This window comes from Theropithecus gelada, chromosome 14 (genome assembly GCF_003255815.1).
Source record: "Theropithecus gelada isolate Dixy chromosome 14, Tgel_1.0, whole genome shotgun sequence".
NCBI lineage: Eukaryota > Metazoa > Chordata > Mammalia > Primates > Cercopithecidae > Theropithecus > Theropithecus gelada.
Genome location: NC_037682.1, coordinates 55,368,345 through 55,389,696, shown reverse-complemented (window position 1 = coordinate 55,389,696; position 21,352 = coordinate 55,368,345). Strand labels below are relative to the sequence as shown.

General features: G+C 36.8%; 1 protein-coding gene across 1 annotated transcript in view; it reads right to left on the bottom strand.

Moving 5' to 3' along the window:
• Window positions 1-21,352, bottom strand: part of SBF2 (SET binding factor 2) — a 523,750-nt gene that overhangs the window by 385,434 nt on the left and 116,964 nt on the right. The gene's annotated exons all lie outside the window — the stretch shown is intronic.

Below are 21,352 nucleotides of genomic sequence, written 5' to 3'. Positions count from 1 at the left end.
CTATCACATGGGCTAAAATTGCTCCTGTATATAAGCTCCTGTCCAATCTTAGCTATTTGCTTTATTTAATTTTTGTTCAATAAAATGGATAGTGTTAAGTAATTGTCTTCCTGCCTTCATTCCAAAAATATGACTAATCTCGGCCAAGTAAGAGTTATTGTCCTCATTAGTTTCCCTGCCAAGGAAGAATCAACAGAAAATGCCAGCCTTCTACATAGCTCCTTCCATCTACATTCCTGTGTAGCTACTTGCTAGATCTTTCTGCTCCTACCCACTGGGTGCGGATCAGCAGAAGTATAAGTCAACTATGATGCAGATGCTATCCGGAGATTCAGAAGGGAAATCCTTAGGTGTGGTTTCCATGAATAAAAGGCCTTTGGACATGTAAATATAAGAGATTAAACTTGTATTTCACTTTGATATTGTGATTTGCAGTAAGAAATATACATTTGGTCTTTGCCACCAGTTCCCGGCACAGTGCTTCTAAAACCCTTGTAATTTCCTGAATGACAGGAGTGCCAGGACCATCTTTTGTTCTAATATTTGGTCTGTGACTAGACACACCGCTCCTAAAATCTCTGGAATCTCAGAAGTGTCTTTTTGTATGCTAATGAGATATCCGGTGGCTAAAGGCTCCTGAAAAGCCTTAGGTTGGAGAATGGCTTCCAGGGAAACCAACAATATGATTAGAGCACTGAAGTTTCAGCTCTCCTCTCCTGATGTCTTACAAAGAGGGACTGGTGGTTGAGTTAATCAGTATTGGCCAATGATTTTAATCAATCATGCCTACACAATGAGGCCTCTATAAAACCCCAAAGGACCCGGTTTCAAGAGATTCTGGGTTGGTGAACACATGGAGGTTCTGAGAGGTGGTATGCCTAACTGGGGCATGGAAGCTCTGTGTCTCTCCCCCTTAATTGCCCTATGTGTGTCTTGCATTTGGTTATTCCTGAGTTGTATTCTTTATAATAAACCGACACTCATAAGTAAAGTGTTACCCTGAGTTTTGTCAGCTGTTCTAGAAAATTTTCAAGCCCAAGGAGGGGTCATGAGAACTTCCCATTTATAGCTAGTCAGTCAGAAGCACAGGTGACAATTTGGACTTGAGAGTGGCATTTGAAGTGGGGAGCAGTCTTGTGGGACTGAGCCCTTAATTTGTGGGGTCTGTAGTAACCCCACGTATATACTATCAGAATTGCATTGAACTGTAATACACCCAGTTGGTGTCAGAGAGTTGGAAATTGGTTGATGTGGCAAAAATTCCCAGACATCTGTTTTCAGAAGAGAAATATTTTAAGTATAGGAAAACAGTTTATTTTTCCTTTTTTATTCATATAACTTTCTTCAAAGACAAGCAAATGATGATTGGTGGTAAAATATGCCCAGAAAAAAAGAAAAAATGAAGAAAAATAAAGATAAGTAAATGAAAACAACTCAGTCCAAAGAGATGCATATATCCTTACTGTGTGGCAAACATAAAAATGCTTGATCTCCTCTTACCAAAAATACAGACTTAAATCTATACCTGTGAATAAAAGCATAAAACCCATGTAATAGCTACAGTATTGTGTTCTGTATTCAGAAAAGGTTTATAACAGTGTTTCTTGGGACCCAGGAAAGAAGAGAAAGCTACGTTATTAGAAGTCACTATGTACACAATTATCTCCGGCTGAATGTAAACTGTGCTCTTGATGGGAATAGCTAAAGAAATATCAAATTTAAAGAAGGAGCCATCAGTTAATTTTTCCATTTCAAACAGTGCTTTCTGTGCTTGCTGGTTTTGACCTTCTTTTATTCCTTCAGAGGCTATCTCCTCCCTCTCTGGAAAAGACTGTAAATATGTATTTATTTTAGAACAAGAATGGGGCTTGATTCCCTTAGCTAATGTAATATGCATACTAGTCTGTATGAACGCGAGAAATCATTTCTTTCAAAAGACATTAAAACTTTTATTATCCATCAAACTAAATCATCAAAATTATAGCTTCCCTCAAATTTTTAATAAGGTGATGTTGCTTGATAAACTACCACACATCTTTTGTCCTCAGATAAATATCATAGTTTCATAGCCCTCTCATAAATACTAGTAAGTATAGGATTGGAAATCCTATCAGAACGTAAATCATAGTGAAGCATCTATCCAGTTCTCCAACAAGACTCCCCAGCTGATATATCAGTTCAAAAATAATCTTAAAAGCAGTCACCATCAAACTTATTACAAAACTTGCATTCACCAAGAAACTATGTCATAAAATTTCTGAGTTTAAATGTGTTCAAATGTGACTTCGTAGAGCATTTGACGTAACATTCAGGATAGTAAGAACAGAAGTAAAAGTTATCCATCCTCTTTAAGCTCTTAACCTTAGAGCTCTGCACCTTTTCTTAGAAACATCATTCCTCCAATATTTCAGCCTATATTTTTCTCACTGCTAATATTGCAGTTCTGAGAAGGCGGCAAATACTAAAGTTATCATCATTAGCAGAGAAGTAAACTGTGTCATGGATATGACCTGCACCACTTCTGAATGTTTTAGACATTTCTCTTAGCAAAGAAGCATGGATAGGGATAACCAGTTCTATAACCTGAAATACTGCACAAAGGCTTATAATTTCTTATCTTGCATCTGTCATTTAGAGGTAAATTAATTTCCTTATTTGCTAGAGACTCAGAAATACATTTTGACTCTGTATTTTTCAATATTTAAGGGAACTATGTTGTTAGGTCCTCCTGCAATGTGAAAGGACCACAAGGTCTGACTCTCACAACTAATTTAAAAATTGGGATCATTGTAGAAAGCCTCTTCCATTAAAGCCACAGGTTGTAAGAATAAGCTTGCTTTTCAAGATTAGTTATACTAGAACAAAACATTTTTCCCTTCTCTCTACCCAAATTCCTGAAGTCCCATTATACTTTTCTCAAAGAAGAGTTTATAATATAACTAGCATGAAGTCACCATTGTCTATAGAAATGGTTTCTGATATGTGAATTACAAATGATAGCATATAATTCCATAAAACACTGATACTTAGCACTTCCCGACAAACCACAAAAAACTTGTGACGTCACCATTCTCTACAGAAATGACTTCTGGTATGTGAATATCATAAATGATAGGCTATAATTCTACAAAACCACTGATACTTAGCACTTCTCTACAAATCACATAAAACTCGTAGACTGATTTTAATCAACCAATACAACTACTTCACTTCTGTTTGAGGAAGTATTCAAACTCGGAATTTATTTTGACTGTTTTAAGACTTTGTAACTTGAGATGTCTCCAAAGAGAATGGTCTAAAGAAAGGTACAACTTGGCAATGCAATGATAGCATATGTAACTGATACAAACACTCTTAGGGAATCACTCTGCAAACTCCTGAACTTGTAAGGGTAGGTACTATTAAGTAGACATCTCTGCTACAAAGCTAACAGGTTTGTGAGAGTATTCCTCTTCTTAAATTATTGCCAATTCTACCCGCTTTGGTTACTCTATAAAATACTGATACAGTGGACCCTCATCCTCACTCTTCCCATTAATTTGACATTGCAGGCTCTAGTCAATTATATGAATTTTTTTTTTTTTTTTAAACAGAATTTTGCTCTTGTTGCCCAGGCTGGAGTGTAATGGCACAATCTCGGCTCGCTGCAACCTCTGCCTCCTGGGTTCAGGCGATTCTCTTACCTCAGCCTCCCAAGTAGCTGGGATTACAGGTGTGTGCCACCACGCCTGGCTAATTTTGTATTTTTAGTAGAGACAAGGGGTTTCACCATGTTGGTCAGGCTGGTCTTGAACTCCCAACCTCAGGTGATCTGCCCTCCTTGGCCTCCCATGAATTTTTGCCCATAAAATGAAATCAAAGAAAGGCATAGCAGGGAGAAACCACCTGGCTCTGTGTGATATAATCCCATGAGAAACAACATGCAATGAAAGAAAGTAATACTAATTACTACTATACCTATACTAAAACAGTAAATGGAGAAAAATTCTGGGTTCATAGATTGGTAGATCAATATCAGTAAGATGTCATGTCTCCCTAAATTGATCTACAGATTTCAGTGCAATCTTCACCAAATTTATAGCACACATTTTTGTAGATATTAACAACTGAGTTCTGACAAAAGCACAGAGATATGTATCCCCACTAAATATTTCCTGATCTTCATTTAACCTTCAAGCCTTTTCTACTGCATTTATGCTTTACATATTCAATATGATTACTTAATATATGCACGTAGCCAAAATAATTTTTAGTGCCCTATTTAGAAATAAAAATAACATAATAGGTCAGGTGTGGTGGCTCATGCCTATAATCCCAGCACTTTGGGAGGCCGAAGTGGGCAGATGGTTTGTGCCCAGGAGTTTGAGACCAGCCTGGGCAGCACAGTAAAACACTGTCTCTACAAGAAAACATGAAAATTAGCCAAGCTGGTGGTGTGCACCTGTGGTCCCAGCTACCTGGGAGGCTAAGGTGGGAGGATTGCTTGAGCCCGAAAAGTGGAGATTACAGTGAGCTGAGGCTGTGCCACTGCACTCCAGCCTGGGTGACAGAGTGAGACCCTATCTCAAATAACATAACATAACATAACATAAAATAAAGTAAAATAAACATTATATCTGGCTTTCTTACTCAAGAAAGAAAATTTCATGAAAAAAAATAAATATTTTCACTTTACAAGAACTATGCTTCTGGCAGAATGTACATGTTCGAGAAATGTTTGCTGAGTGAACATATATGAGCATAAACTTTAAACACATTCCAGGAAGTTGAGATGATGTAAAAGAAAGTGAGAAAGTTCCATAGTCATTTTCTACATGTTCTTCTATGCTCAAAAAATCTTTATAGTCTCATGGCACAAGGGAAGAAGTTTAGACCCATTAATGAAACATTAGGAGCCATAAACAATTGGCCCCTAATGACTTTCCAGACTTCTCTTTTATTACAACCTAACATCCTTCCAAATCCAAAATAAACACTAAGGGTCAAGCAATTAAACATACTACTTCAGGACTTTTGTTAAAGCAGTACAAATGCCTCTTCTCTTTACCATGTGTTCGAGTTCCACCTATGTTACTGTTACTACATAATAAATTATGTAGTAATTTATTACCGGTTACTGTTGCTACATAATAAATTACCAGTTACTGTTGCTACATAATAAATTAACCCCAAACATAGCTTAAATTAAGGATCATCTTAACATGGTCAAAGGAGTCTGGGGATTATGAATTCAGATAGCACAAAGAGGCAATGGCTTGTCTTTGCTCTACAATGTCCGGGGCCTCAGTTAGGACAACCTAGAGACTGAAGATGATGCAACAGTTGGAGGCTGGAATCATCTGAAGTCTTGTCCCCTCATACGCCTGGTACCTGGGCTAGGAGACTCAAAGGTTACGACTGCCAAACAGAGTACCAACCCTTGGCCTTTTCAAATGGCTTGATTTCTTCAAAGAATGCAGACCTCAGAGCAGTCAGACTTCTTACACTATAGGCTCAGGGATCTAAGTGCAAGTATTCCAAGAAAAAGGAATACACCTGGATCATCGTTTATGACCCAGCCTCAGAAATGCATATTCTTTTGTTCCAATCAGTTATGAGACCACCCAGATTTAAGGAAAGAAGAAAGAGGTATACATCTTGATGGGAGGGGTATAAAAGAACTTGAGGGCTGTGTTTAAAAACTACCACAGCTTTTATAATCATGCAAAATTTTTACCTCCAAGAAAATGTTTACAAACTCTTCCTAGGCAAACTTAAATTCTCCCAATATACTCTTAGTATTTTATAGTTATTATCATCACGGTACTTAATATAACCTCCCATTTAATTGGGAGTTCCTCGAGAGATGGGCTTCATAATTTGTATATCCCATTACAGCACCTGGTATAGTGCTCTATACTAATGTCACAAATACAGTTTTTCAATATTTATTCTATAGTCAAACTATCCCTGTTTGCAGATGACATGATTCTACACCTAGAAAATGTCACAGTCTGGCCCAAACTGTCAATGGCCCCACAGTCAATGGCCCAAAAGTTCCTTCAGCTGATAAACAACTTCAGCTAAGTTTCAGGGTACAATATCAGTGTACAAAAACTATTAGCATTCCTATACACCAACAATAGCCAAGCTGAAAGCCAAATCAGGAATGCAGTTCCATTCACAATTGCCAAAAAAAGAAAGAAATACCTAGGAATACAGCTAACTAGGAAGGTAAAAAAGTTCTACAATGAGAATTACAAAACACTGCTCAAAGAAATCAGAGATGACACAAACAAATGGAAAAAAACATTCCATGCTCATCAGAGGAAGAATCAATATTGTTAAAATGGCCATATTGCCCAAAGAAATTTATAGATTTAAGGCTATTCCTAGAAGACTATCAATGACATTCTTCAAAAACTAGAAAAAAAATTTTTCAATTCATATGGAACCAAAAAAGAGCCAGAATAACCAAGGCAAATCTAAGCAAAAAGAACAAGGCTAGAAGCATCATGTTACCCTATTTCAAACTACACTACAGGGCTACAGTAACCAAAACAGCATGGGCCGCCACAAAATCAGACACACAGGCCAATGGAACAGAATAAAGAATCCAGAAGTAAGGCTGCATAAATATAACAATCTAATTTTGAACAAAGTCAACAAAAACAAGCACTGGGGAAAGGACTCCCTATTTAACAAACAGTGCTGCAATAACTGGCTAGCCATATGCAGAACATTGAAACTGGACCCCTTCCTTACATCATATACAAAAATTAACTCAAGATAGAATAAAAACTTAAATGTAAAACCCAAAACGATAAAAACCCTGGAAGACAACCTAGGCAATACCATTCCAAATATAGGAACTGGCAAAGAGTTCATGACAAAGATGCCAAAAGCAATTACAACAAAAGAAAAATTAATAAGTAGGATCTAATTAAAACTAAAAAGCTTCTGTACAGCAAAAGAAACTATCAACAGAGTAAATGACAACCTACAGAACAGGAGAAAATTTTTGCAACCTATGTATCGACAAAGATCTAATATCCAGCAACTATAAGGAACTTAAATTTGCAAGAAAAAAAAAAACCCATTAAAAAGTGGGCAAAGGACACGAACAGATATTTTTCAAAAGAAGACGCACATGTGGCCAACAAACGTGAAAAATGCTCGATTTGACTGATCATTAGGGAAATGCAAACCAAAACTACAGTAAGATACCATCTCACACCAGTCAGAATGGCTACTATGAAAAAGTAAAAAAAAAAAAAAAAAAAAAAAAAAAAAAGATGCTGGCAAGGTTGCGGAGAAAAGGAAACACTTATACACTCTTGGTGGTAGTCTAAATCAGTTCAACCATTGTGGAAAGCAGTGTGGCAATTCTTCAAAGAGCTAAAACCAGAACTATCATTTGACCCAGCAATCCCATTACTGGGTATATACCCAAAGGAGTATAACTCATTCTATCATAAAGACACATGCACCCATATGTTTACTGCAGTACTATTCACAATAGCAAAGAGATGAAGTCAACCTAAATGTCCATCAATGGTAGACTGGATAAAGAAAATGTGGTACAAATACACCATGGAATACTATGCAGCCATAAAAAAGAATGAGATCATGTCCTATGCAGGAACACGGATGGAGCTGGAGGCCATTATTCTCAGCAAACTAACAGAAAAACTGAAAACCCAATACTGCATGTTCTCACTTTAAGAGGGAGCTAAATGATGAGAACCTATGAACAAAAAGAGGGCAACAACAAACACAGGGGCCTACTTGAAGGTGGGGGATGGAAGAAGGGAGAGAATCAGAGAAAATAACTGCTAGGTACTAGGCTTAGTACCTGGGTGACGAAATAATCTATACAAACAAACCCCCATGACATAAATTTACCTATATAAAAAATCTGCACATGAACCCCTGAACTGTAACAAAAGTTTAAAATGTGTATTTTTATTCCACAACTACTACAAATTCTATAACCTACTAGTGATAAATAGCAGTGAATAAGGCAGACTTTGTGTCTGGTTCTTAAAACACTATTGTCCATCAGAATGAAATTAAATAAGTAATCATGGTAAAATACGAACCCAATAAATAGCAGCTACTAGACCAAGTTACTTATAAATGTTCTCAGCTTTAGATTCCTAAATCTCTGTAACAGGAATAACATTTACTTCCGATAAGTGATAAATAAAGAGCAAATAAGATGACAATGTGCTAAATGCTTGGCATGGTACCTAAAACATTGTAAATAATCAAGAAACATTATTTTCTAAATGTCGCCAAAATATTATAAATGTAAAATATTTTTATATGTGTGCTTTATTGTATAATACTGAGTAAGTTTACTGCTATAACCCAAATCTCAATGTCTTAACACAATGAAAGTCTAATACTCATTAAATAATAATTTGGGGGTGGGGGTGAGCAGGAGTATTGCAGTAGAGAGAGAATACTTGGTACATGGTCATTTAGGGAACTAAGTTCCAAAATCTTGTGAGATCTACTTTTGAGGACATAATTGAAAGGGAAAAGAAAGCAAACCCTACCTTTGCCTTGAAATGACTTCTGCTAATATTCCATTGACAAGGAATAGTCACACAGCCTTCATACATGAGGGCTATCTGAGTCTCTGTATGCCCCAGAAGAGCAAAGACAGAATCTAATGAGTTTCTGCCACAATCCCTAATTTAAGTCACTAAATACCTATTTTTTTAATTCTTCCTCCCAGATACAGAATGCACTCAAGCTCTCCACTAGGAAGATTACCAAAGATCCCAGCCAGGACAAAATCTAGGATCTCCAGTTCATATATAATCTTCTTCATCAGATGTAGATGTCGCTTTCCATGTCCCTACAACGTATGCCTTAAAGACAAGCTTTCTGTCCCATCTCCCTCTGTACAAAACACATACCATGGGAAAACAGAGAAAGGATAACCACATTTAGAAAGGCCAAAAAAAAGGAAAATATTTGGTGGTTGCTAATCTGTAGCATTCTGAAATCCCACTGGATGTATGAACATTGTGAAGGAAGAAATTCCTTGTTAAGGCCCTAACTTTGTTCTCCAGGAGAAACTCCCTAGTCCTTTGTTGTTCTCCATGGCTCCTGGTTTCACCCTCTATGAGTTTTCCTTGCCTGTTATTTCTCGCGGCCACAAATGAAGTTGGTGTTGAGAAGTATGCCACTTGAGGATAGCTAGGGCTCAGTGAACAGTCACATGCCTTCTAAGGCCAAGTTCACAGTTTCTCTAGCAACAAAATTCCATCAGAATCATAGCAGCTTCCAGTCAGATCCAAATGCTAATAACCAACCCCAAAATTACTTTTTATCATTCTCAAATCTGCTTTATTTATTTGCTTCTTTTCCCAATGCCTCATCTCTCCGTTAATTTACTGGTGGCTACTTTGACTTTTCAGGCTCAAGAAAGCCACATATCTTAATCTGACCATTGTATCAATGTGTAGCCACTCGGCTCAACTGAGAAGTCTTATGGGGTCTTTTTTGCTCAAAGCCTTCTTAAAACCCATCTTTTATTTTTGAGAGTTTAAAAACAGTCATTTTTTTCCAATTCTGAATTTCTGGTTATTATTTTCTTTCACTCCTGGAAACCAAACAATACTTTCCTAAACTCATCTCCTCCTTGACTACATTTGGCAAGGTAGTGCAATTACAATGAACTAACTACTAACAACTTCTTTTCTTAAACCTTCAATCTTGGTAGAAACATGGAATGGCCTCCAAGTTGCCAAAGGTAAGAGTTTTGCAAATATTCATCACATGACATGGATATCTAGCCATCCCAGTATGCTATATGTGTTCCCCACTGCCCAACCCTTAAGCCAATGTCATATACCTTGGGATCTTGTTACAGCAGCAATCCAATTCAAAATGTCAATTTCTGTGTTGATCAGGGTAAGTAACTCTCTCTGCTGTAACAACCAACTCCAAAGCTTCAGTGGCTTACACAACAAAAGTTCTCCCTCTTATGTCACAATCGATTTGGGACAGGGAAAGATGGTCTTTTACTATGTGACTCAATGACATTTTGTCTACTAGTGTCTATTCTAGGGCCTTGGAAACTCCCAGTAAATATTCCTCAACGAAGAGAGTATGGAAAGTTTTGAAGGAAATTTTAGGGTTAGGTCTAAACGTCATGTTCATTATTTTCACCTACATTCTACTTTCGAGAGCCAGTATCATGGCCCCACCTAATACAAAAGGAAGTACAGTCTAATAGTATGCCACAGAAGAGAGAAAATGGTTATAAAAGAATAAGCACCCAGTCTCTGCCATATCTCTATCCTTGAACAAAAATTGCATACTCGGCCGGGCGCGGTGGCTCAAGCCTGTAATCCCAGCACTTTGGGAGGCCGAGACGGGTGGATCACAACGTCAGGAGATCGAGACCATCCTGCCTAACACGGTGAAACCCCGTCTCTACTAAAAAATACAAAAAAACTAGCCGGGCGAGGTGGTGGGCGCCTGTAGTCCCAGCTACTCGGGAGGCTGAGGCAGGAGAATGGCGTGAACCCAGGAGGCGGAGCTTGCAGTGAGCTGAGATCCGGCCACTGCACTCCAGCCTGGGCGACAGAGCAAGACTCCGTCTCAAAAAAAAAAAAAAAAAAAAAAAATTGCATACTCTTATCTATGCCAAAATCCAAGACTATCATTTCAAGCAGACCCTTCTCAGCCCACAGATGAAGAATACTAAATAAGTGAATTCAATAGGTTCATTTAGTTACTGTAAAGTATAATTCTGACATAACCATATGAACTTAATCCAAATCAAATATTTTATCATCATTCTTTTAAAGATAGATTATCTTAATCATGATTGGATAAAATTTATGATAGAAAACTCATTACTTTTTCAGGGGCGAAACACCATTTTCATTCCTGACCAAATATCTACATAAAAGATTATGATGAACAAATCAAGATCTGTTATTTCTGGAGAATGGGATTACTGATGGAAGAGGGGGTACTTAAATGGAAATATAATAATTTAATATTTAAATTTACTTTAAGTTGACTAAAATGTTTTAAAATCTATTTCAAAGAAAAAATTGTTTTGTTACAATAATCTGTCTTGTTTAAACGATTAAAAATATTTTGTTGACTAGAAATCAACTCCAAAAGCTAGTTTTTAACCTGTTCAGCTGAAAACTCTTTATCAAGAAATAACTGATCATCTGTTTTAGTTCTACCTTAACATAAATGTCCCACATGTTGTACTTGGATAAAACAGTAAAGACTTAAATGCTTCAAAGAAAAACATACTTTAAGTATAAATGGAGGCATTTAGTTGTTGTTTTTTTCCTTCAAGTCTATATAAAAAGATCAACTGCTAAGTAAAAACAAGAATAGGAATGAAATGGGAGGATAAATTACCAAATAAGGATAAAGGTAGAACCGGAGCAATTACTTAATATATTAAATTATTAATCACATATGACTTAAACCTTCTGGAATTGGGGTGAAATCATTATAGCAACACCAGTCAGCATTTCTTGTAAGACTCCTAGATAAGTAAAAGGTTCTTCCCAACTTTCAATGCTAAAGGTTGACATGTATTTCCCTTGGAGAACATGTCTATATGTTATCAAATATTATATTCCAAAATACACAGTCTCTAGCCTTCAGGGGACTCAATGACATTTGAAAACATCTATGCATACATACACAATACTTTATACCTCTAAAAATATCCAGTAATCCAGTTCTAAAGAGGTTCTATAATGTTGACCAGAAAATCCCTTGGCATCTCTTTGCTTGCTCAGCCATCTGGATCCATCTTTTTTCATGAATTAGGGAGGAAGAGCACAAGGTTCCATACATCCATTGATATCTTCAATTAGGATTTCTTTACTCCCCAAGTTGTTGAAAGTCAAAGAAATGGCACACCCAAAATATCTTTGAAAATGGTAAAAGTGGTATTCAAATGTTACTACTGCACAGAGCTTATTTTCTTGGTTATAAGAATAACTCCCATTCATATAATTATTTACAGATCAAAAAGTATACAGCAGGTTAATCTGATTACTTAAACTAGTTGACAAATGCAGGAAATCAGAAAAAATGATAAACATCTCTGACTGCTCATTTTAGCTTAAAACATAAATGTACAACTTTTACTATAATAAAACACTTTTAGATTTAGGAGAAATGTGATGATTTCCTGAATAACTTTCCTACTGTTTTATCGTAAATTAAACTAAATTATTGAGTATAACATAAAATTATGGACTGGGGATCTTTGGCTAGCACAGAAGAAATTTCTAGCTTTGCAGGTAATTTTTGGCCATCTTCCTCTTTACATTTAAATAGGTCTATTGCTGTCACTATGGGTATGATTCCTACATCATCCATAATTTCATTTTCCAGTGAATAGTCAACATTAATCAACTATTACTGTCATCTTCACTAAACTTTCAGGAACACATACTTTTATAGCTATCAGCCAATAAACTACATTTTTAGTTCTTTTTGTGATTCATTATTTTCTGTAGCATTGTCAAAATTAGTTTTTGTTTTTCTCTAAGATTTACTAAAAATTAGGCTGGGAATTCTGCTGTACCTGTGGAACTGAAATGGGAATTCTATTCTGTTGTAAAAACTATCCATAATGCAGATGACTTGTAAAAGATGTACAGAATCTATGATTTTGAATCCAATTTATCTTAAAACATAACTTAAAAATTTTCTTCATGCCAGAACCCCTTGATCTATATGCTGAATTAAGGAAGGCACATTTATTAATTAGAAAATACCCCAAATAGGCCAGGAGCAGTGGCTCACACCTGTAATCCCAGCACTGTGGGGGGCCGAGGCGTGTGGATCACCTGAGGTCAGGAGTCCAAGACCAGCCTGACCAACTGGAGAAACCCCCTCTCTACTAAAAATAGAAAATTAGCCGGGTGTAGTGGTGCATGCCTGTAATCCCAGCTACTTGGGAGGCTGAGGCAGGAGAATGACTTGAACCTGGGGGGCGGAGGTTGCAGTGAGCTGAGATTGTGTCATTGCACTCCAGCCTGGGCAACAAGAGAGAAACTCTATCTCAAAAAAAATAAAAATAAAAATAAAAATAAAATAAAATAAAATAAAATACTCCATATATTGTCCTAATTTCCTCACAACTGAGATACAGTGAATGCCTACTGTATTTCAGGTGTTAAAAGATTTGTAGAAAAATAACATTTACTCAGAGGTGAGAACAATGACACAAATAGTGTCACCCAAAAGTATACCATAAGAAACATATAAACAATGAACCAAAGATAAAGCAGGATTCTGACTAAGGGAATCAAAAATGTTCCACATGTGCTGCAGAATCAACCATGGGTATTAAATGGAAAGCAAGAAGGCGAGAAAAGGGGAATGCAAAGAGAAAGGAATAGCTTGATAGAAGGCACAGAGGTCTGAAAATCCATAATACATTTTCTGGGAAAAAAAATAAAAATAAAACATGGCTCATACAGAATGTTTGGGAAGAAGCAGAAAAGGATGATAGTACCAGATGAGGTTTTCATAGAAAAATAACTTACAGGCAATTAATGAAAGGCATTTTCTACAATGATAAAGAGGATTCATTTCATTCTACAGATAGTGGGATGTCCCTGACACTTTTGGAGTAAGATAAAAGTGACAAAATCAAATTACTGTTTAGGAATAATAACTCTGGTGACAGTGAAATGTAAGCAAGATAAACTAGAGGAAGACTTGATAAGAAATGTTTATGATTACCAAGAAGAAAGATAATGAGAGCCTTAAATTTAAGTAGTAGAGGCCAAGATGGACCAATTTGGGGTCACAAAACTAGCATTCATAAAATTTAAAATAATTTGAATCATACAAATCTACATCTTCTGACCACCATGGAATTAAATTCAAAACCAATTCATGCCGGGCGCGGTGGCTCAAGCCTGTAATCCCAGCACTTTGGGAGGCCGAGACGGGCGGATCACGAGGTCAGGAGATCAAGACCATCCTGGCTAACACGGTGAAACCCCGTCTCTACTAAAAATACAAAAAAACTAGCCGGGCGAGGTGGCGGGCGCTTGTAGTCCCAGCTACTCGGGAGGCTGAGGCAGGAGAATGGCGTAAACCCAGGAGGCGGAGCTTGCAGTGAGCTGAGATCTGGCCACTGCACTCCAGCCTGGGCGACAGAGCGAGACTCCGCCTCAAAAAAAAAAAAAAAAAAAACAAAAAAACAAAAAAAAAAACCAATTCATCTACAAAATCTCACAATATTAGGAAATACTACTCTAACACAATTCTAAATCAGTCATGGGTCAAGAATAATTCAAAAGAAAAATTTGAAAATATTTTAACTGAATAAAATAAAACACAATTTAATAAAGTTTGTGAGATGCAGTTAAAGCAGTACTTGAAGATTAATTTATAGCACTAAACACTTTTACCAGAAAGGACTAAAGGTCTCCAATCAATGACTTCAGCTTCTACCCTAAAAACTTGAAAATGTAATGCAAATTAACCCAAAAGTAAGCAGAAGGAGGAAAATAATATAGTTGTGAATGGAAATCAATGAAAGTGGTAACAAAAGTAACAGAAAAAAATAAATGAAAGCTGGTTTTGAAAAGATCAACAAAACTTATAGATTGATCAGGGAAAAAAGAAAGAAGTAAGGTTTATAATTTTAGAGTTTACATTTAGGTCTACAATTAATTTGGATCATTTTTAATATACTGTGAGATATGGATTGAAGATCATTTGTTAATATGGTTATTCAGTTATTCTGCACCATTTGTTGAATAGACTATCCTTTCTCCACTGAATAATCTTTGTACATTTTTCAAAAAAATCGGTTGTCCATATATGTGTGGGTCTATGTTTGTATTCTCTATTTAGTACTATTGATTAAATTAATATTGTTTATTGTCTATCTCGTCTACAGTATTAATATTTTTGTCATTATAATGTGTCTTCAAGTTAATTAGTGGAAGTCCTCAAACTTTGTTCTTACTTTTCAAAGTTGTTTTGCCTAGTCTAGGTCTTTTGCATTTACATACAAATTTGAATTTCAATAGATTATTGCTATCCTATACAAAAATAACTTTTGTAAACTGATCTTTTATCTTGCAACTTCTAAGAACTCCTTAATTAGTTTTAGTAGTGTTTAGAGATTCTGGAAAGTATCGGATCATTTTATCAACTCTTTTCTGTATTTTTTATCTTTTAAAGAAAATCCCCATTAAATAGTTTCAGTATTTTCTTCTGGCCTACATTTTAGTTCACTAATTTTCTTCAACAATGCCCAATGTGCTGCTAAGTCAATCCTCTGAGTTGCTAATTTCAGTTATCATACCTTTTCAGTTCTCATATTTGATGTAATTCCTAGTTTCTAGTTCTCTGCCACATACTAAGTCTTTTTCCCCCTTAAACATATTAAGCACAGCCATGTGTGATAGTGTCATTAGCTAAATCCCCTGTGAGTCTCTTTCTACTAATATTTCTCTTAGTTTCTTAATCACGTTGTCTTACCTCCTTGAATGTCTGACTACTTTTGATTGAATGCTAAATGCTGTATATTTTTTTATGTGGCCGTAACTTGAGACTCTCAATGGTGCTACCTTCATCCAAATTAAACTTATGTTTTCTTTTAGCAGGCAGCTAGCCTAATGGCCCTAGAAATAACAAATCGCCTTAATCCAATCAGTTAAAATTATTCAAGGTTAGGATTCAGTCCCAGTAAGAGCTGATCTATTTCTAGTTCACCAATACACATACAATATAATCTATTTTGATAAATTAAATCCAGAAACTGATTTAAGTTAAAAGAATAAAAGTTACCCAGTTTCTGACTCCATTAAAGTCAGAAAATTCTGACTCCCTATTTTAGTACTGAAAGCTCTCCCCAAAAATTAAATGCTCTCTATCTTGATTTTGTGTTAAACTCCAACTGGATTTCTTTATTAATTATAAAACAAACCATTTGCAGTAAGCTATAATGTTAGTCACATAGAAAACATGTTAGGTAACAATACTTTCTGCATATAGTTGTAATTCAGTAATTGTTTCACTATCACTCAGAAGAGAATTATTTTATACACTGGTTGCATTTAGTCCAAAATTTAAATCATTTTCCCTCATTAGAGAACAGTAAAATGTAAGAGAAAATATAAATTTAATGTTTTTAATTTGTTCAAAATTTTTAAACATTAAATTTTGTAACACTGTTGCCATGTTCTGTTGATAGATATATTAGAAGAGGGTGGAACAAATTCATAAAGTATAAGGCCTGCTTGGTTCAAAGAACATAGAGACAGAACACTCAAATATATGTTATTTCCATTTATTTGTTTTTTTTAAAGGGGAATTTTGGGGTAATGCCAAACAATAATATTTATGTTTATAGTCCAGAATTTTATGTGTTCTTCTGTTAAAATTTTCCACCAATTTTATTCTCATTTCAGAGGGGAAGGTCATACATACTTTAAAACTTCACATATATAAAGGATTAAATAGTGAAATAACATTTGTATTTCTGATAATTTTCAACTCTACCTTATTCTAAAATAGAGTAACATTTTAAATGTCTTCATAATTTTATTTTTCCATGCCTACTGGTGTTTTCACATTATTGAAACAGTTACAAATGGGGAAAATTACCATGCACTTGATACTATTTGTATCTTTTCAAGGATACAACTTATCAAGCTATCAGATCATTTACTTTACTGAAAGAATGAATACAAATTGATGGTGGCAGTGGTCAGTTTGGAAGAGCCACTGTGGGGATGCCAGCTGCAGTCGGGGACGTGGGGCAGGGGCTGTGCACTCCACAGAGCCCATGGGGGTGGGGAACAGGTGGGAGCCCCGCCACCAAACAAGTCCTGTGCTACCAGGCACAGCTGCAGCTGCCCAGCTGCAGCTCTGGACCCAGGCATCCCTGCACTCTCGGAAGCCCAGGAAGCCCTGCTCCTGTTCCCTGGCCTCTCCACACTCCCAGTGCTCACTCCGATTTCGGAGCAAAGTTGTGGCCGAGCCCGGGTGCTGTCGCCACCTGGCCAGGTGTGTGCACTCAGGGCAGTGCTGACATGCCAGCCCCTTGCTGCCTCACCCACCTCTGGACTTTGGTAACCGGTGAGTACGGGAGGGAGGCTTTGGGGTGGTGCTGAAGATAGCTGGGTGCAGGCCTGCCGCTGACCCTCTGTGCGAACAGCCTGGGCACCATGGACAGCATGTCAATGGCAGTGGGAGGCAGACAGATTACCAGGCAGGAAGGGGCGGGTCCCCAGTGAAACCCCCACCTTAAGGCCAAGGATAGCCTGAAGCCTGGGGTCTAGGCCATCCAGTTCTGGGTGAAGTCGGGGTGCCAGTTCTGGGTGAAGTCTGGGGCTCAGAGTGAGAAGTTCATTGATGACTGTTCAGCCAATCAGATGGTGCTTTTTCCAGGCCTGCCCGTGGCTACCCATGGATCAATCAGCACGCAGAGCCAAATCAGGAATGAACTCCCATTCACAAAGGCCACAAAAAGAATAAAATACCTAAGAATACAGCTAACCAGCGAGGTAAAGGAGCTCTACAAGGAGAACTACAAACCACTGCTCAGAGAAATCAGAGATGACACAAACAACTGGGAAAACATTCCATGCTTATCAGAGGAAGAATCAATATTGTTAAAATGGCCATACTGCTCAAAGTAATTTATAGGTTCAAGGCTATGCCTATTAAACTACCATTGACACTCTTCATGGAACTAGAAAAAACTATTTTAAAATTCATATGGAACCAAAAAAGAGCCCAAATAGCTAAGGCAATCCTAAGGAAAAGAACAAAGCTGAGAGACATCATGCTACTCAACTTCAAACTATACTACAGGGCTACAGTAACCAAAACAGCATGGGACTGCCACAAAATCAGACACACAGATCAATGGAACAGAACAGGGAACCCAGAAATAAGACTGCACACCTACAACTATCTGATCTTCAACAAACGTGACAAAAACAAGTACTGGGGAAAGGATTCTCTATTCAATAAGTGGCACTGGAATAACTGGCTTGCCTCATGCAGATGATTAAAACGGAACCCCTTCCTTACACCATATACAAAAATTAACTCAAGATGGATTAAAGAGTTAAATACAAAACCCAAAACCATAAAAACCCTGAAAGACAACCTAGGCAATACCATTCTAAACATAGGAGCTGGCAAAGAGTTCACGACGAAGATGCCAAAAGCAATTGCAACAAAAGCAAAAATTGACAAATGGAATCTAATTAAACCAAAGAGCTTCTGCACAGCAAAAGAAACTATCAACAGAGTAAACAGACAACCTACCGAATGGGAGGAAATTTTTGCAAACTATGCATCCGACAAGGTCTAATATTCAGCATCTATAAGGAACATAAACCTACAAGAATAAAACAAACAACCCCACAATAAGACAGGACCTTCTAGTTGCAAGAAAACAAGCTCAGGGCTCCCATTGATTCTACATTATGGTGAGTTTTATAATTGTTTCATTATATATTACAATGTAATAATAATAGAAATAAAGTGCACAATAAATGTAATGCACTTAAATCATCCTGAAACCATCCCCCTGCCCATCCATGAAAAAACTGTCTTCCACGAAACTGGTCCCTGATGCCAAAAAGGTTGGGGACCACTGCTCTGGAACAAATGGACCTAACAGACATATACAGAACATTCCACCCAACAACAGAAGGATAAACATTTTCCTAAGCACACATTAAACATTCTCCAGGACAGATCAAGTTAGGTCACAAAACAAGTCTTAATAAATTTACAAAAACTGAAATCATACCGAGAATATTTTCTAAACAAATTGGTATGAAATTAGAAATCAATAATGGGAGGAAAAACTGGAAAATTCACAAATCTATGGAAATTAACACACTCTTAAGCAACTAATGGATCAAAGAATAAACTAAAAGAGAAGTCAAAAAATATCTTAAAGTGAGAATGAAAAAATAACATATCAAAACTTATAGGATGCAGCAAAAGCAGTTCTAAGAGGAAAGTTTATAGTACTAAATGCCTACATTAAGAAAAAATCAAAGATCTCAAACAACTTCACTTTATACCTCAAGAACTAGAAAAAGAAGAGCAAACTAAGTCCGAGTCAGCGATAGAAAAGAAAATAATGAAGATTAGAGCAGAAATAAATGAAATATAAACAAGGAAAGCAAAAGAAAAAAATCAACAAAACTAAGAGGTGGTTTTTTGAAAAGATAAGCAAAACTGACAAGCCTTTATCAAGACTAGGAAAAGAGAAGACTCAAATAGATAAAATCAGAAATAAAACAGCAGACACTACAACTGATGTCACAGAAATAGAACCATAAGAGATTACTATGAACAATCATATCCAAACAAACTAACCTAGAAGAAATGTATAAATTCCTAAAAACATAAAACCTACTATCACTAAATCATGACAAAATAGGAAATCTGAGCAGATGAATAATTAGCAAGGAGACTGAATCATACAAATCATAAAAAGCCATATAAAGACTACAGAAAAAGAAAAGTACAAGCTAACGTCCCTGGTGAATACAGACTCAAAAATATTAAACAAACGGAATTCAACAGCACACTACAAACATCCTATACCATGATCCAGTAGGATTTATCCCTGGAGTGCAAGAATGGTTCAATATATGCAAATCCATAAATTCAGTATACCACATTAACAGAATTATTAATATCACACGATCATCTCATTAGATCACAAACAGCATTTGATAAAATTCAATATATTTTAATGATAAAAACTCTCAACAAATTAGGTAAGAAGGATGTACCCCCAAAATAATAAAGTCTATAACATCATATTCAATGACAAAAAGCTTTTCCTCTGAAAGTTTTTCCTCTAACATCAGAGACAAGCAATTATGAAACCGCCTTTGCAAAATTATGACTGAGACAGTGAAAGAGATCTAACTTACCCAACTCCATCTTGCTTCTAATCTCCAAGCTGTCCTTGTTTGTTTCTTGGCGTAGGTTGAACTAACTTTGGGAGAAATGTAGTTTATCGTTTAAAAGAAGATGGTAACAGCCCTTTCACAAAGCAGACCTCCTTCTGGCCTGGGGACTAGATTGCCTTTGTGGGACTAACATTAGCCACAAGATTAGAAATGATGGTTTAGGAGTCATACAGCTGGAAGCTACAAGATTCTGACCCTCCCTAAATTGTTCATAAGATCAGTGCTTGAGATGTTTTGCAGACCCTGCACTTGATGGATCAGCTGGCACCACCCAGATCAATAAACTGGTTCATCTGATCTTGTGGCCCCCACCCTGGAACTGACTCAGCACAAGAAGACAGCTTCGACTGCCTATGATTTCATCCCTGACCAATCAGCACTGTGGGCTCACTGGCTTCCCCCCAAGTTACCCTTAAAAACTCTTGGGGAGACTGATTTGGGTAATGATAAAACTCTGGTCTCCCGCAGAGCTGGCTCTGCGTGAATTACACGTTCTCTACTGCAATTCCCCTGTCTTGATGAATCGGCTCTGGCTAGGCAGCAGGCAAGGTGAACCCCTTGGGCAGTTACAATTAGACATGAAAAGGAAATAAAAGACACTCAAACTGTAAAAGAAGAAGTAAAAAATGTCTTTGCAGATGACGTAATATTATGTATACATAGAGAGAAAACCCTAAGTACTCTACCAAAAATCTGTTAGAACTAATAAACAAGTTCAGTAAAGTCGTAAGATACAAAATCCACATATAAAAATCAGTAGTGGGCCAGGCGTGGTGGCTTATGCCTGTAATCCCAGCACTCTCGGAGGCCAAGGCGGGCGATCACCTGATGTCAGGAGTTCGAGACCAGCCTGACCAACATGGTGAAACCCTGTCTCTACCAAAAATACAAAATTAGCTGGGTGTGGTGGTGTGTGCTTGTCATCTCAGCTACTTGGGAGGCTGGGGCAGGAGAATTGCTTGAACCTGGGAGCCGGAGGTTGTAGTGAGCCAAGATCATGCCATTGCACTCCAGCCTGGGCAACAAGAGTGAAACTCCATCTCAAAACAAACAAAAATCAGTTGTGTTTCTACATATTAACGAGGGACTATCCAAAAAAGTAAATTAAGAAAACAATCCTATGTATGATAGCATCAAAAAGAATAAAATACTTAGAAATTGAACATAACCAAGGAGGTGAAAGATCTATACCTGGAAATCTATAAAATATCAATGAAAGACATTGAAGTAGATACAAATAAATGGAATATTTATCATGCTCATAGCCTGAATAAATTAATATCATTGAAATGTCCATACTACCCATAATGATTTACAGATTTACTGCAATCCCTATGAAAATTTCAATGGCAGTTTTCATAGAAGTAGAAAAAACAATT